The following is a 14,057-nucleotide window of genomic DNA, read 5'->3' as shown; positions in this document are numbered from 1 at the left end:
AACGTCTCACACCAGACGAGTGTAGCCCCATATGTTTGCATGGTAGAGTAATTATGGTGTACGCGAGCGTGGAGACAGTGTTTGCGCAGCAACCACCGACATAGTGTAACTCAGGCAGAATAAGGGGAACCAGCCCGCATTGGCCGAGGCATATGGAAAACCGCCATAAAAACCATCCACAGACTGGCCGGCACACCGGACCTCTGCACTAATCCGCCGGGCGGATTCGTGCCGGGGACCGGCAGGCCTTCCCGCCAGGAAAGCAGTGCGTTAGAGCGCACGGCTAGCCGGGCGGGCCCCGCTCTGCGGACTTACTTACATATAAATTCTGCTACTAGTTTTTATGAAACTATATAGTCTCTGCGTAATTTCCATATCCCAGACACATCGTATTATAAGTTCCATTTACCGATTAACATTCTTCTAAAATATATTATTTGATTGTATACTCCACTGGAGAGCACTGTCGGTCTTAGATAACGTAAATTCATGCCATCTGCGCTGGAATTAAGCAACGACGTTAGTTTTGTGTCTGCCATCCAAAGGCTATTATAATTTTGTCATATGTTATGATCTGACACGTTGGGACCTGTATGACTTTGCTGTGTTCCCACTTATATGGATTCCTGTAACTGTGTTGTATACATGTTTTGTCCCCTGTTCTTGTTTCTACCAGTTTTGTATTTAAGCACCGATGATGGCTATGCTACAGCCGATATATAGATCTGCAATAAATTCTGGATTTTGCAATTAATTCAATTTAAATCTAATTTAGTTCATTTTTCACCTCATTTAGAATACATAGGGTACACGATGTTAGAGATTGACCATATGTTACACATGTCCATATGTGACACATGTCCACCAATGTACCTGTGCCTGAGATGGCTGTTGATACCAGAATGAAAACCTGGTGATACAGAAATGTTGTTGAAGCACATCTATACTCTACTATCACATTACAGTAACTTAAAAGCCCATAAATGTCTGTACTCGATGTTAATAATTTTTTTTTAAGTTTGGCAAACAGTTAACTGTCACTTTGGGACAACTTCAACAAATTCCTAGATCCTGTGGACTCCAACGTAGAGAAAACTATTCATAATGTCGCTAATGCCATACTAAATGTTAAAGACCGAAATCTGTCCTTAAAATGCACAAGGAAATTACTAGAACAGCAGTGATTATGTAATCGAAGTAAAAGACACGAATTAATACAAACTCCACATATAAGGTCATTTTTGCATATAATAAGAAATGAATCAGAGTACTCTAAAGTCAATCGTGTTACCATGAGACGCTCTAAAATGGTTTTGAATTAAAATTATTATTTCTTCTGAAAAAAAAATCTGCGTTATTTAGAGTCACATGTTACGACACTATTTTTCATTTTTCATTTGGACCATTTTTGTTTTACGTTCTTCGCCATTCTTCTCGTTTGAGTTCTCTGTTTCGGATAAGATTGTCAATGGTTTGCCTGTCCTCTGCAACTCTGTGGACAGGTTGTTCCTATGTTCTCCATGTCTTCCTTTTAGTCTTTCCTTGGGCAACCAGTTCCACGTTTTAACGATAGTATTTTGTCAGTCAAAATTTTAAGATTGCAAAATGGTCACCCTGTCTAGTTCTGTGACACTTTCAACAATCCCCATATTTTTCTCTTCTAAATATGTTGAGTATATGTTCTAATTTCGCTACTCTGTCAAGTCTTCATACCACCTCTCTCTCTAAAACTATTTTTTTTTCAATTATCCACGCAAATTTTAGTGTCATACAGCACAACTCCCTTAATTATCATCTGCTCTATGCTTATTATTATCTCTGCGTAATTTGCTCTAGCAAACACTTTTTAATAGTTGTGCTGCACTTCGTCCTTGATTAACTCGACGTCTTACGTCTTTCTGATACATCTTTCATTCCGTAAATCCTAGACTCTTTAATTCGCAAAGATATTCGCCTATGAAACCATAGTTTTCCCTTCATCGTCTGCAAATAAATGTACTTTGTTCTCAAGGCCGAACTTCAGTTTCTTTTCCATTCTTCCACTTTTCTCATGGTTGTCATGATTCTTTCATGAGTTTGTGCGTGGCTCACACATGGCCCCGAGCTATTGCAGCCCATTCTTTCTTCCCTGGCTGCATTTCCTTCACCCTGCCCCTCCTTCCCTCTTCTCGCTCTTTCTGTGTTGCCCTCTCCTTTCCCTCTCTTGGTGTTCTGATTTATACTGCTTAAGTGTTCTTCCATCTGCCTATTCTTTTTCATCCTTTTTTGAGTTTAAGTCCCTGTTTGAGGTTTGACCTCCACTTCCTAATTTTCTGTTTTTAGTGTGAGCCATTTGGGGAAAAACTCCCTCCTTAGCGCCTAAGGCGTGGGTTCCTATCCCCCCCTTCCTTCCCGTCTTCCTTCCCCACTGTAGCCCCACTCCACCCTACTAGGTCACCAGCACGTGTAGCCATCCCTGTGACGGGGCTGTGACGTATACATCTGCCTGAACCCCTGACAACACAGGGATCACACTAGTGTTACCTAAACTGTTCCCTCCCCATGTATGCCGAGGATTGCTTGGTTGACTTGTTTGGTTGTCTTCCTGGAGCATCGGAACTCCCAGCAACAGCCGCTGTGCCAAGTGGCTCTCGGCGTGCCTGGCGGTGCCGTGGGAAGAGCCCCTGATAGGAGTGGGTGGTATCAGGGCGAATGCTTGGTGCATGAAGCGTATCACACTGCAAAACTCTGGCCGTTCTCAGCGATGGAAGGAGGGCCTGGCTCGCCAACTTGGGATGAAACACTTTCCCCACTACCTCGTCTGTACTAGGACGGAAGGAGACACATTCACCATCACAAAGCAGTTTTTTGTGGAGAATATCGAGAACAAGTTTGGTGAAGTGAAGTCTCTCAGTAAGATGCGGCCAAGCTCCCTGTTGAGCAAAGCTTCTTCTGCCGCCCAATGTGCAGCTCTTTGTTCTTTTGATCGTCTTGGCAATGTCCAAGTGTCTGTTACCCCTCACCAATGAACACGGTCTGGAGAGTGATCCTTCATAGGGCCCTCATGCTGCAAACGGATTAGAAACTCCAGGCTAATCTGGAGCGACGCAGCGTTCATTTTTTTCGACATGTGCAGAAGGGTCACAAAGACAACCGCACCAATACCGGTGCCTACATTCTGGGTTTTGTGGAGGATACCATCACAGAGGTCAAGGTTGTGTGCTACAGATGAGACATGAAGCCATACGTCCCACCACCCATGAGGTGCTTTCGTTGCTTGCGTTTTGGGCATATGTCTTCTCGTTGTATGGCAGACCCTCTGTGTGGTGACTGTGGACCCCACCTCATGAGGGAAGCTCCTGTGTTTGCCACCTGTTTGTGTGAGTTGTCATGACTGTCACTCCCCTCGCTCGCCGGATTGCCCAGCTTACAAGAGAGAAGAGAACATCCAAGAGTACAAGTCCCTGGATCGCCTGTCTTATGCTTAGGCTCCCCAAAAATATGAGAGACTCCATCTAGTGTTATTTTCTTCAACTTTGGCCTCTACTACATCCTTCCCGCTCGTACCTCTCTTCCTCAGTCCAGCACCATGTCCCCTCCCCTCCCACTCCCCTTCAACTCCCATGACCTCCTCTCCAAGAGCCGCCTCCCTTCTTTGACACTTGCCACCCTGATGGGTCTCTCCTCCCCTCCCCCTGGGACCCCTTTCCCTGGCGTCCCCAGACCGGAAGCCTGCTACCACAACTCGGCCACGAGTTCTACATCTTGCAAATGCCTGTACTACAACTGTGTCCTGCCCTCATCCACCTTCAAACGAGAAGAAGAAGAAACTCAAGTCCCAAGAAAAGGTGACCCTGCAGTGCTCCCAGAGGTGCCATTGCCCCCCCCTCGCAATCCTGAGCCTGACATCTTATTTGTGACAAGCACTGACGGAGTGACATGACCTCCTCTCAACTCCTTTATGTCTAACATGGACTCTCGCCACAGGATCATCCAGAGGACTTTCAACGGATACTATCATCACCTACCGGATATACATCTTGTTTCCTTCTATTCCGCGTTCTGCCTTACTCTTCAAGAAACGCACTTGTGTGACGACCACTCTCCAAATGTTCCGTGGTTATCAGGCGTTCTGTCAGAACCGTGCCAGCAATGGTGTAGCATCTGGCGGGGTCTGCACTTTGGTTCGCTCCAGTGTCTCGTTAGTAGCTGAATCTCCCTGCGTTCCAACCTGGAAGCAATAGTGGTTAGAGTGCCAAACGAATCTGGCAATGTCCACGTCCCTCCAGGTAGGCCACTTCCTTATGTTGAATTGTCTACCTTAATACAGCAACTCCCGCCCTCGTTTCTCCTCCTCGGAGCCTTCAACGCCCACCACCAGCTGTGAGGGGAATGCCACTTTAGCAGGTGGTGCTCTCCAAATTGCACTTTCCGGTGATTATATCGTTTCCCTGCTGCTGCCAGGCAGACAGACCCCCACGGTGAGCATTCTGCAAGACAATTGGCCTTTATATACATCTCCTGTGTACTTCGACACCTCCTCTCCAATTGCACTAATGGAGCCATGCATCTCTGCCATTATTCTTCACGCTACTGGAATTGCTGTCCCCCCTATCCACAGGTCCCCCTCGTCGTTGGCTGGTACTGTGGTGAAGCAAGGATGTAGCAGTCGCTATCCAGGACCACCAACAGGCGCTGCAGTGATTTAAACGACACCCTTCACAGACCAACCTCCTCGCTTTTTAAGTGTCTCCTTGTTAAGGCTAGTTACCATATGAAGCAGAGCTGGGAACGCTATGTTTCCTCCCTGGGGACGTATGCCTCTCCATCACAGGTTTTTCCCTACCTCTGTAGCCTTCTGGGCCGCCAGCGACAGTCAACTGTTCAGGGTCTTAACCTCCAAGATGCTCTGTGCACTGATCCATTGGTCCTATCAGAACACCTCGTGACACACTTTTCGATGGCATCATAGTCCTCTTCCTATCCCGCAACCTTTCCCCAGCAGAAAAGCTGAGTTGAACAGACCTCCCTTCTGTTTCAACCCACACCTCGCTGAATCCTATAATGAACCCTTCACTGAATGTATTCTTGCAGGCTCTTACCTCTTCATGTGACACATCCCCAGGCCCAGATTCTATCCATAAGCATATGATCCAACATTTGGACATTACCCACGGGCAACATCTCCTCAGGGTCTTTACCATATCTGGCTCACAGGTGCTTTCCCGATGCATTGGCGGGACGGTATAGTTATCCCTGTCCTTGAGCCTGGGAAGACCCTAACGTCTCTCCACAGCTACCACCCGATTAGCCTGACGAATGTAATTTGTTATCAGGTCGAGAGGATGGTTTGCTTCAGAGTTACGTTGGGTGCTCGAATCATCGACTCACAGTACACCGTGATCGAGAACTTTATTTAGTCGACCAGCTCCTCAGTGTTGTAGAACAATTCCTTATTTTTTATAAAAAGCTGATGTGACTACCCCATATCCACCACCTAAAGACTACATGCATGCAGAAGCTTAATTCTGTCCACCTCATGGCCCACACATCTTGGGGTGCACACCGTGCCAATCTTCTCCATCTTTGCCATGCTCTGGTTGCACCGTTGTGGGGTGCATCTGGCTAAGGGTGTCTGTCCCATTGACCATCTTCTCGCGGAAATGGAGATTCGCCCTCTAAAAATACGGCGGAGCAAACTCCTGGTCTCTTACGCAATCACCACTCGCCAATTCCCTGATCATTCTGTGTACCCTGTCCTCTGTGGAAATGAGGGATGTCTTCCTCCTAATAACCGCCCACGGGTGGGATTGCCAGTTGGAATGCATCTCACTTCCCCCTGTCAGAATTTCCATTTCCATTCACTGGAATGCACCCCATGTATTTCCTCCCCCCACCCCCCACCCCACCCCCCCATTTGATGGAGCCTAGACCACGGATTAGAACCGACCTATTCCATGGTCTTAAGGTCTCTGCCACCCCTATGGTTTTCGGTGTCCTGTACGTTCCATCCTTGGGCAGTTACAGTTCCAGGGTACCACCATCTTCTACACTGATGGTTCTAAGACGACAGATAAGGCGCGATATGTTTTCATGTCTCCTACTGGCTTAGAACACCATTTATTGCCGGGATCATGTTTACAGCAGAGCTCCTAGCCATTCACAGAGTTCTCTATTTTGTTTCAGAGGCCTCCTTCCACAGTGTTTTAATTTGTACCGACTGAATGAGCAGCCTGCACGCTATAGACCAATGCTACTCACGTCACCTTTTGGTCTTTGCTACACACGACCTCTTCTCTACCCTAGGCCGTGCTGCCTGCTCAGTTATCTTTCTGTGGGTCCCAATCATGTGGGCATCCCAGGGAATCTACTGGCTGACCATTTGGCTAGAGAAACAGATACTTACTCCCATTCCCTTTCTTGATTCCAGCTGCAGATATGCAGATATACGCAAAATCTCTCTTTGCCCAAAAATACAATGACATGTGATGCACTGCTGCTTGCGGTGATAAACTCAGCAAATAAAGGAGTCTACTAATGTCTTATACTGTCTCCGCACTAGTCATACGAGGCTCACTCATTATTTCCTCTTACGTAATGGACCACCTCCACAATGTCGTTGTGGAGCCACGCCGGTCGTATCCCCCTCTTTTGGCCCTTCGTCCTAAGTATCGTCTTCCAGATTCCTTAAAGTTAATATTGGCAGATGCTGCATGGATGGTTGAACTGGTTCTCAGTTTCCTCCGTGAAAGTGGTTTTTATTTTCAGATATAAGGTTTTGCTTTACTCCTGTAGCCACGGCAGAGTGGTTGTGGTTGTGGCCTGTCTTCATGTTTTCTCGGTCTGGGACCACTCCCCCTTGCAAAGACCATTCTTTTATGCCTCTGTTTTCTCAGTTTTTAGATTTCGACTACCCTTTTCTACCTTTTACTGTGTGTGTTTTAACTTCCTCGTTTTACAGTTTGACTGCTCTCCACTTTTAGCGGACCCTCTCTCTGCCGTGTGTAAATCTGCAATCGCGAGACTGATGACCTCACCGTTTATTCCCAAACTCCCTCAATCAATCAATCACTTTTCTCGTCATGAAACCGTGGTCTCTGGTGTCAGTTGCGATTGTAACTACTCAGCTATGCTTTCTTTGTTCTTTTCTTTAGAGAAAAAAAAAAGGTTACAAGCACGCAGACTCTCGATCAAATTCAATTTAATTGTCAAAACCAGTTTTTAATGGTGGCAAAGATTTTATTTGTAACGAATTCGGTAATCTTTCATTCGGTAATCTTTCTCAACATTCCGCCTCTATATTTCAGAGGCGACTGTAAGTTGATAAAAAAACAAACAAAAAAAGCGACGTACCACGAAGGAATTGTCCGGCTGGGACGAAAATCGGCAGATGTGATGAAAATGTACCGACCAGAAAACGATTACAATTTCAGAAAAATTGGAATATTTATTCAAGAGAAAGAGAGCTTCACAAGGTGAGTAAGTGAATAACGAGTTGGTCCACCTCTGGCCCTCATGCAAGCCGTTATTAGCTTAGCAGTGATAGACAGAGCTGATGGATGTCCTGAGGGAAATGAACCAAGGCCCCCTGCATGGCAGTCAGCCACGCTTACCACTCAGCTACGGAGACGGACCTCAATTGGGGACAGATCCGTGACCTTGTTGGCCAAGGTAGTGTTTGGAAAGCACGAAGACGAGCCATAAAAACTCTCATCTTGTGCGGGCAGGCAATATCTTCCTGAAATATACGCCCAGGATGGCTCGCCATGAAGTGCAATAAAAACGAGCATAAAATATCATCGACTTACTGCTGTGCTGCAAGGGTGCCATGGATGATACCCAAAATGGTCCTGCTATGAAATGAAACGGCGCCCTGGATCACCACCTTATGATGGGCGACAGTCAGTTTGGTATCCCACCACTGTCCAGGCCGTCTCCACACACGTCTCCGCTAATCATCAGTGCATGGAATCTCATTGAATGGAGTGTAATTGTCTTCAGTGATGAGTCCTATATCGAACTGATCCTTGATGACCAGCGGAGACATGTCTGGAGACTCCCTGGACAGTGTTTGGATACCAAACTCACTGTCACCCGCCATACGACCCGACAACCAGGAGTTATGGTCTAGGGTGCCTTTCCATTTCACAGCAGGGACCCCTTTGATTGTCATAAGCGACACCCTTAGAGCGGTAAGTCAGCGATATTCCATGCACCATTTCGTTGCCCTTCGTAACAACCCATCCTGGGCTTACATTTCAGCATAATGGCCGCTCACACACGGCGACAGTTACTACTGCTTGTCTTCGCGTTTGCCAAATCCTAATTTTGCCAGCCAGGTCAGCGAATCTCTCCCCAACTGAGAACGTTTGGAGCACTGCCGAAAGTGCCCTCGAACGCACCAACTGCTCATAATTTGGCATAAAATACCTCAGGAGGATATCCAGCAATATCAACCAATGCTTGCACAGGGGGCAGGGGTAGACCAACGCATTATTGACTTGACCCTTCTTTTTTAAGAGAACTTAGAAAAGTGTGAATTAGGTTTTGCAGTCCAGCCAATCACTCGACTCGATCACCAGAACGGATACCTCGCCCAAATTCTGTGACCGGTTCCACCTCCATCCGCATCCACTTGCGAGTGGGAGATGGTGCCGTTCACTAAGCATTTTTTTCCGACACAAGACGATACTCAGTAATGACCTCACATCTGCCCAGGCTGATTAACGGCAGGTATCTTGACACAGAGCCATTCCTGACTTCACTGCCTCATCTGCACAATATCAACACAATTCAGCACGTTGACGAGTGGAAAGTTGCTTTTATGACACAATGGGGGACAGAGCATGAAAATTAGGAAGCGAGGAGCTAGGAGCGGAAGTTGGGAGGCCAAAAAGAAACATCATTCCCCGAAAGAGACCAAATTTTTATTTTCTCGTACCAGCACTGAATTAACCAAATAAGAATAATTAATAGTTACAAAGAGACATAAAATACTTTGACAACAGGTGGAATAATCCACACAAGACGAGCCGACCCCATTGTCAGGTACTGGATGTGCACTATGCCCGACTCCCTGGCTAAGTCCCCACAGAAGATGGACGTACTGTGACATCAGAATAATAAAAAACCTTAAAACCTAGACTTAATAGTTTAACAAAAAACAAACAGTGCGACCTCCTTCATGAACTCTAAAGACAATGAAGTATTTAAAAATTAATGAAGCATCAATAAAAATTAATAAAAGTGCTTTATCTTAATTAATGTAATCTATAGAGTGATTAACCCGCAGGAAATACCCAGCCAAACAAATGACGTTACAGTTTCTGTTTTGGGAAAACACAAACTATGATCAATCGGTTTGTGAAGCTGAAGAACACGCAGCTAAATTAATGAAGTAATAATTTTAAACCCTAGGAACACACAAGATAAAGTTAATTCGTTTCTCATGCTTCAAATCACAGAACAGATCTCAATTAACCCAAATTGACAGGCTTGTGCTATAACGAAAGTGTCAGGCACCTCATACAATATCAGAAACAGTCACTACAGCTATTGACGAAGCTTGATTACTAAACCAGACTGGCGAGGATGTAAACAGGCACAGTTTGAAAAAAGCAGCAACGTCGGAAGTAAATGTTCAGAAACGTGCTCACCAATTTTTCCTGCCCTGGTGTCGGCAGTCGACGCTTGAGTTGGAGTAGGCAGCAGAAGGTTCCTCATTCCCTTCAGGCCCTGCCGGCTACTAATCGGTGCGCTCGGAGTACCACATATTTTCGTAGAATACAGTCTCGCCAGCACGTCCGGTTCCACTGGGGAATCTGCACAGCGCTGGCGCTCCCTTTCCCATCCGCTCCAGTCCGAACGCCAAAAGAAAATGAATCCCAGCCTGCGTGCTGAGTTCTGAAGGACACTTGCAGGCGCACAGTTGGCTCCCTCTCACAGGAAGCGGCCGATCTCATTACTGGGTAATTGCCACAGATGGTAGTCGACTACTACTATCAATACGGTCCAAGCCGAAAGAAAGAGCTTTCTAACAAGGTGTCGGGAGAGAAGATAAAGCTGAATATGTGGTAATCTGGACGTGCGGGCGCCATTTGGCACAAAAGTGGAAACTTCGCTCACAGACATCCAGACAGGTGTAGATGAGCAACATTTGGATTTAGGAGGGAGGGAACTCAGGAATTATAGCTTGTTCCTTCTGCGTTTCAAATTATAAAACAGACAAAGTTTTTTTTCATTTGGGTCCTCACTCTTTCGACTGATGTGATGCGGTCTGTCACGGATGCCACACCTGTGCCAACCTCTTCATCTCCGAGCACCACTTGCAACCCACGTCTTCAGTTGTTTGCTGGATGTATTCCAGTCTCTGTCTTCCTCTCTAGGTTGTAACCGCTACAGTTCCCTCGGGTACCATGGAAGTCATTCCCTCATGTCTTAACAGATGTCGTATCATCCTGTCATTTCTTCTTATCAGCCGCGCTGGATTAGCCGAGCGGTCTCAGGCGCTGCAGTCATGGACTGTGCATCTGGTCCCGGCGGAGGTTCGAGTCCTCCCTCGGGCATGGGTGTATGTGTTTGTCCTTAGTATAATTTCTGTTAATTAGTGTGTAAGCTTAGGGACTGATGACCTTAGCAGTTAAGTCCCATAAGATTTCACACACATTTTTTCTTATCAGTGTTTTCCATATATTATTTTCCTCGCCATTTCCCTGGAGAACCTGCTCATCCCTTACCTTACCAGTCCGTCTAATTTTCAACATTGTTCTCTAGCGCCACATCTCAAATGCTTCGATTCTCTTTTGTCCCGGTTTGCTCACAGTCCATGTACCACTACCATAGAATGCTGTACTCTAAACAAAGTTTATGTTTGATACCAGTAGACTTGTGTTGGTCAGGAATGCCCTCTTTGCCAGTGCTAGTCTGCTTTTCATGTACTCCTTACACCGTCCTTCATTGGTTATTTTGCTCCGTAGCTAGCACAATCCCTCAACTACGTCTACTTTGTGATCACCAATCCTGATGTTAAGTTTCTCGCTTTTCTGATTTCTGCTATGTCTCATTACTTTGGTCTTTCTTCAGTTTACTCTCAATCCATACCATGTAGCAAATAGACTGCTCATTTGATTCAGCAGATCCTGCAATTCTCGTTCACTTTCACTGAGGATAGCAAGGTCATCACCGAAAATTATCACTGATATCCTTTCACCCTGAATTTTAATTCCACTAATGATCCCTTCCTTTTATATCCGCCATTGGTTCTTCGATGTGTAGACTGAACAAAGGGGCAGAAAATTACATTCTTGTCTTACACCCTGTTAATCCAAGCACTTCGTTCTTAGTCTTCCTCTCTTGTTGTTCCTTCTTGGCTCTTGTACATATTGTACATTACTATTCTTTTTAGGTTAGGTTAGCTTAGGTTATGCTTGCTTACGTCCACTTTTATCGGAATTTCGAACATCTTGCACCATCTGACATTGTCGAACGCATTTTCCAGGTCGAAAAATCCTATGAAGGTGCCTTGATTTTTCTTTAGTCTTGCTTCCATTATCAACCGCAATATCAGAACTGCCTCTCTGGTGCTTTAGCGTTTCCTAAAGCCAAACTGAACGTCCTCTGACACACTCTCAATTTTCCTTTCCACTCTTCTGCATATTATTCTTGACAGGACCTTGAATACGGAGCTGTTAAGTTGATCGTGCACTTCTAGCACTTGTCGGCTCTTGCAATCTCCGGAACTGTGTCGACAACGTTTTTCGGAAAGCAAAATGGTATATCGCCGGACTCATGTATTCTACCCACAAACCTAAATAGTCTGGGTTTGTTCTTTTTTTGCCGTTTCCCCCAATGATTTTAAAAAATGTGGAGTGTTATCTATACTTTCTGCCCTATGTGATTCTAACTCCTCCAAAACTCTCTTGAATTCTAATACTGGATTTCCTATCTCTTCTAAATCGAATCCTCTTTCTTCTTCTATCACATCAGACAAATCTTCCCCCTCATAGAGGCCTTCAATGTAATCTTTCCAGCTATCAGCTCTTTCCTCTGCATTTTAACTGTGAAATTCCTATTGCACTCCTAATGTTACCTTCTTTTAATTTTACCGAAGGTTGTTTTGACTTTTCTATATGCTGAGTCAGTCCTTCCGACAATCATTTCTTTTTAGACTTCTTCACATTGTTCATGCAACCATTCCACCTTAGCTTCCCAGTACTTCATATCTATTTCATGCTTAAGTGACTTGTGTTTCTGTATTCCGTGAATTTCCCTGAATATTTTTGCACTTCCTTCTTTCATCGATCAACTGAAGTACTTCTCTTACCCGCATTTCTTCGCAGTTACCTTCTTTGTAACTATGTTTTTCTTTCCAACTTGTGCGACTGCCCTTTTCAGATATGTCCATAACTCTTCAACTGAACTGCTATTCTTTATCGTAGTATCTATAGCTTCAGAGAACTTCAAGCACATCTCTTCACTCTTTAACTCTTCCATATCTCATTTCTTTGGACATTGATTCCTTCTGACTAGTCTGTTAAACTTCAACCTACTCCTTATCATTATTAAATTGCGATCTGAGTCTATATCTGCTCCTGGGTACGCCTTACAATGCAGAATCTATTTCCGGAATCTCTTCCTGACCATGATGTAACATAACTCAATCTTCCCATATCTCTCGGCCGTCTCCAATATACCTTCACCTCTTGTGATTCATGAACAGCGTATTCGCTATTACTTGCTTAAATTTATTGTAAAACTCAATTAGTCTTTCTCCTTTTTCATTTATATTACCCAACCCTTATTGTCCCGTTACCCTTTCTTCTATTGCTTCCCATAGAGCCGCATTCCAGTCTGCCATTATTATTAGATTTTCATCTTCCCTTGTGTACTGAGTTACCCATTCAATATCTTCCTACACTTTCTCTATAACTTGCTGTCGATTCTGACAAGAACAACCCTACCACCGAACTGTTCACTGTAACACACTCTCTGCCCTACCTTCCCATTCATAATAAATCCTACACTCGTTATACCATTTTCTGCTGTTGTTGATGTTACCCTATATTCATCTGACCACAAATCCTTGTCTTTCCATTTAACATCACTGACACAAACAATTAAGGACGTTTGGCCTAACTAATACTCTGAGCTGAAGGGAGGGGAAATCAAGGTGGGCCGCGTAAACCAGTCAGAGAACTGTTCTTCCTAACAAAGTAAGTTCTGAGTTACACAAAAAATCGAATATGTACATTATCCCATATACAGACCTGGAATAATGAAAGCACTGTCAATAAAGGATGTCATTCTCCTTCTTCAGTCCTGTCAATCAATCCAAATTCGGCTTTTATAACGTTCATGATAACTAATGTAGGAGCTGGATGAAACATCACCGCTGAAGTGTCACTGCTTCAATACACTAACCTGATGAATGTCTCTTGTAAGCCCGCATCTCGTGGTCGTGCGGTAGCGTTCTCGCTTCCCACGCCCGGGTTCCCGGATTCGATTCCCGGCGGGGTCAGGGATTTTCTCTGCCTCGTGATGGCTGGGTGTAGTGTGCTGTCCTTAGGTTAGTTAGGTTTAAGTAGTTCTAAGTTCTAGGGGACTGATGACCATAGATGTTAAGTCCCATAGTGCTCAGAGCCATTTGAACCAATGTCACTTGTAAACAGATGCCGAACCGTTGGCCTGTACGGGATGAGGCAGTTAAGACAGCCCTCCCCGGATATATCGTTGATGAAAAAATACCGTGATGGCATTTTCGCGAAATTACAGCGGACAATATAACGAATATTCTGACGTTCTCACGTAATTTTTATCGTTTATAGTCGCTGAATGACGTCACCGACTTTGTTTTTTCCTGCTAGAACTATATACTTTTTCCTGTAGCAGCTGAAATAAACTTTTAAGAGAACTTTAACAATATAATATGTATGGGACTTGGTCAAACAGTGTCAAGATAACAGCGCCGCAAAACACAGGCCCACCGTTAGCCGCATGTAAGCAAACACGTAACTCAGGTATGATACTTGTGTTTACCTGAGCACTTGTCGCCTATCAGTCAGTGTTCTGCTGTTGTAATC

At 44.9% G+C, this 14,057-nt stretch overlaps 1 protein-coding gene across 1 annotated transcript in view; it reads left to right on the top strand.

Annotated features, from left to right (window-relative positions):
- LOC126260651 (hematopoietically-expressed homeobox protein HHEX) overlaps window positions 1-14,057 on the top strand; it is a 171,706-nt gene that overhangs the window by 16,052 nt on the left and 141,597 nt on the right. The gene's annotated exons all lie outside the window — the stretch shown is intronic.

The sequence above is a fragment of the Schistocerca nitens genome, chromosome 5, assembly GCF_023898315.1.
Source record: "Schistocerca nitens isolate TAMUIC-IGC-003100 chromosome 5, iqSchNite1.1, whole genome shotgun sequence".
Classification (NCBI taxonomy): Eukaryota; Metazoa; Arthropoda; class Insecta; order Orthoptera; family Acrididae; genus Schistocerca; species Schistocerca nitens.
The sequence above is the reverse complement of the archived record's forward strand: the minus strand, read 5'-3'. Positions and strand labels throughout refer to the sequence as shown.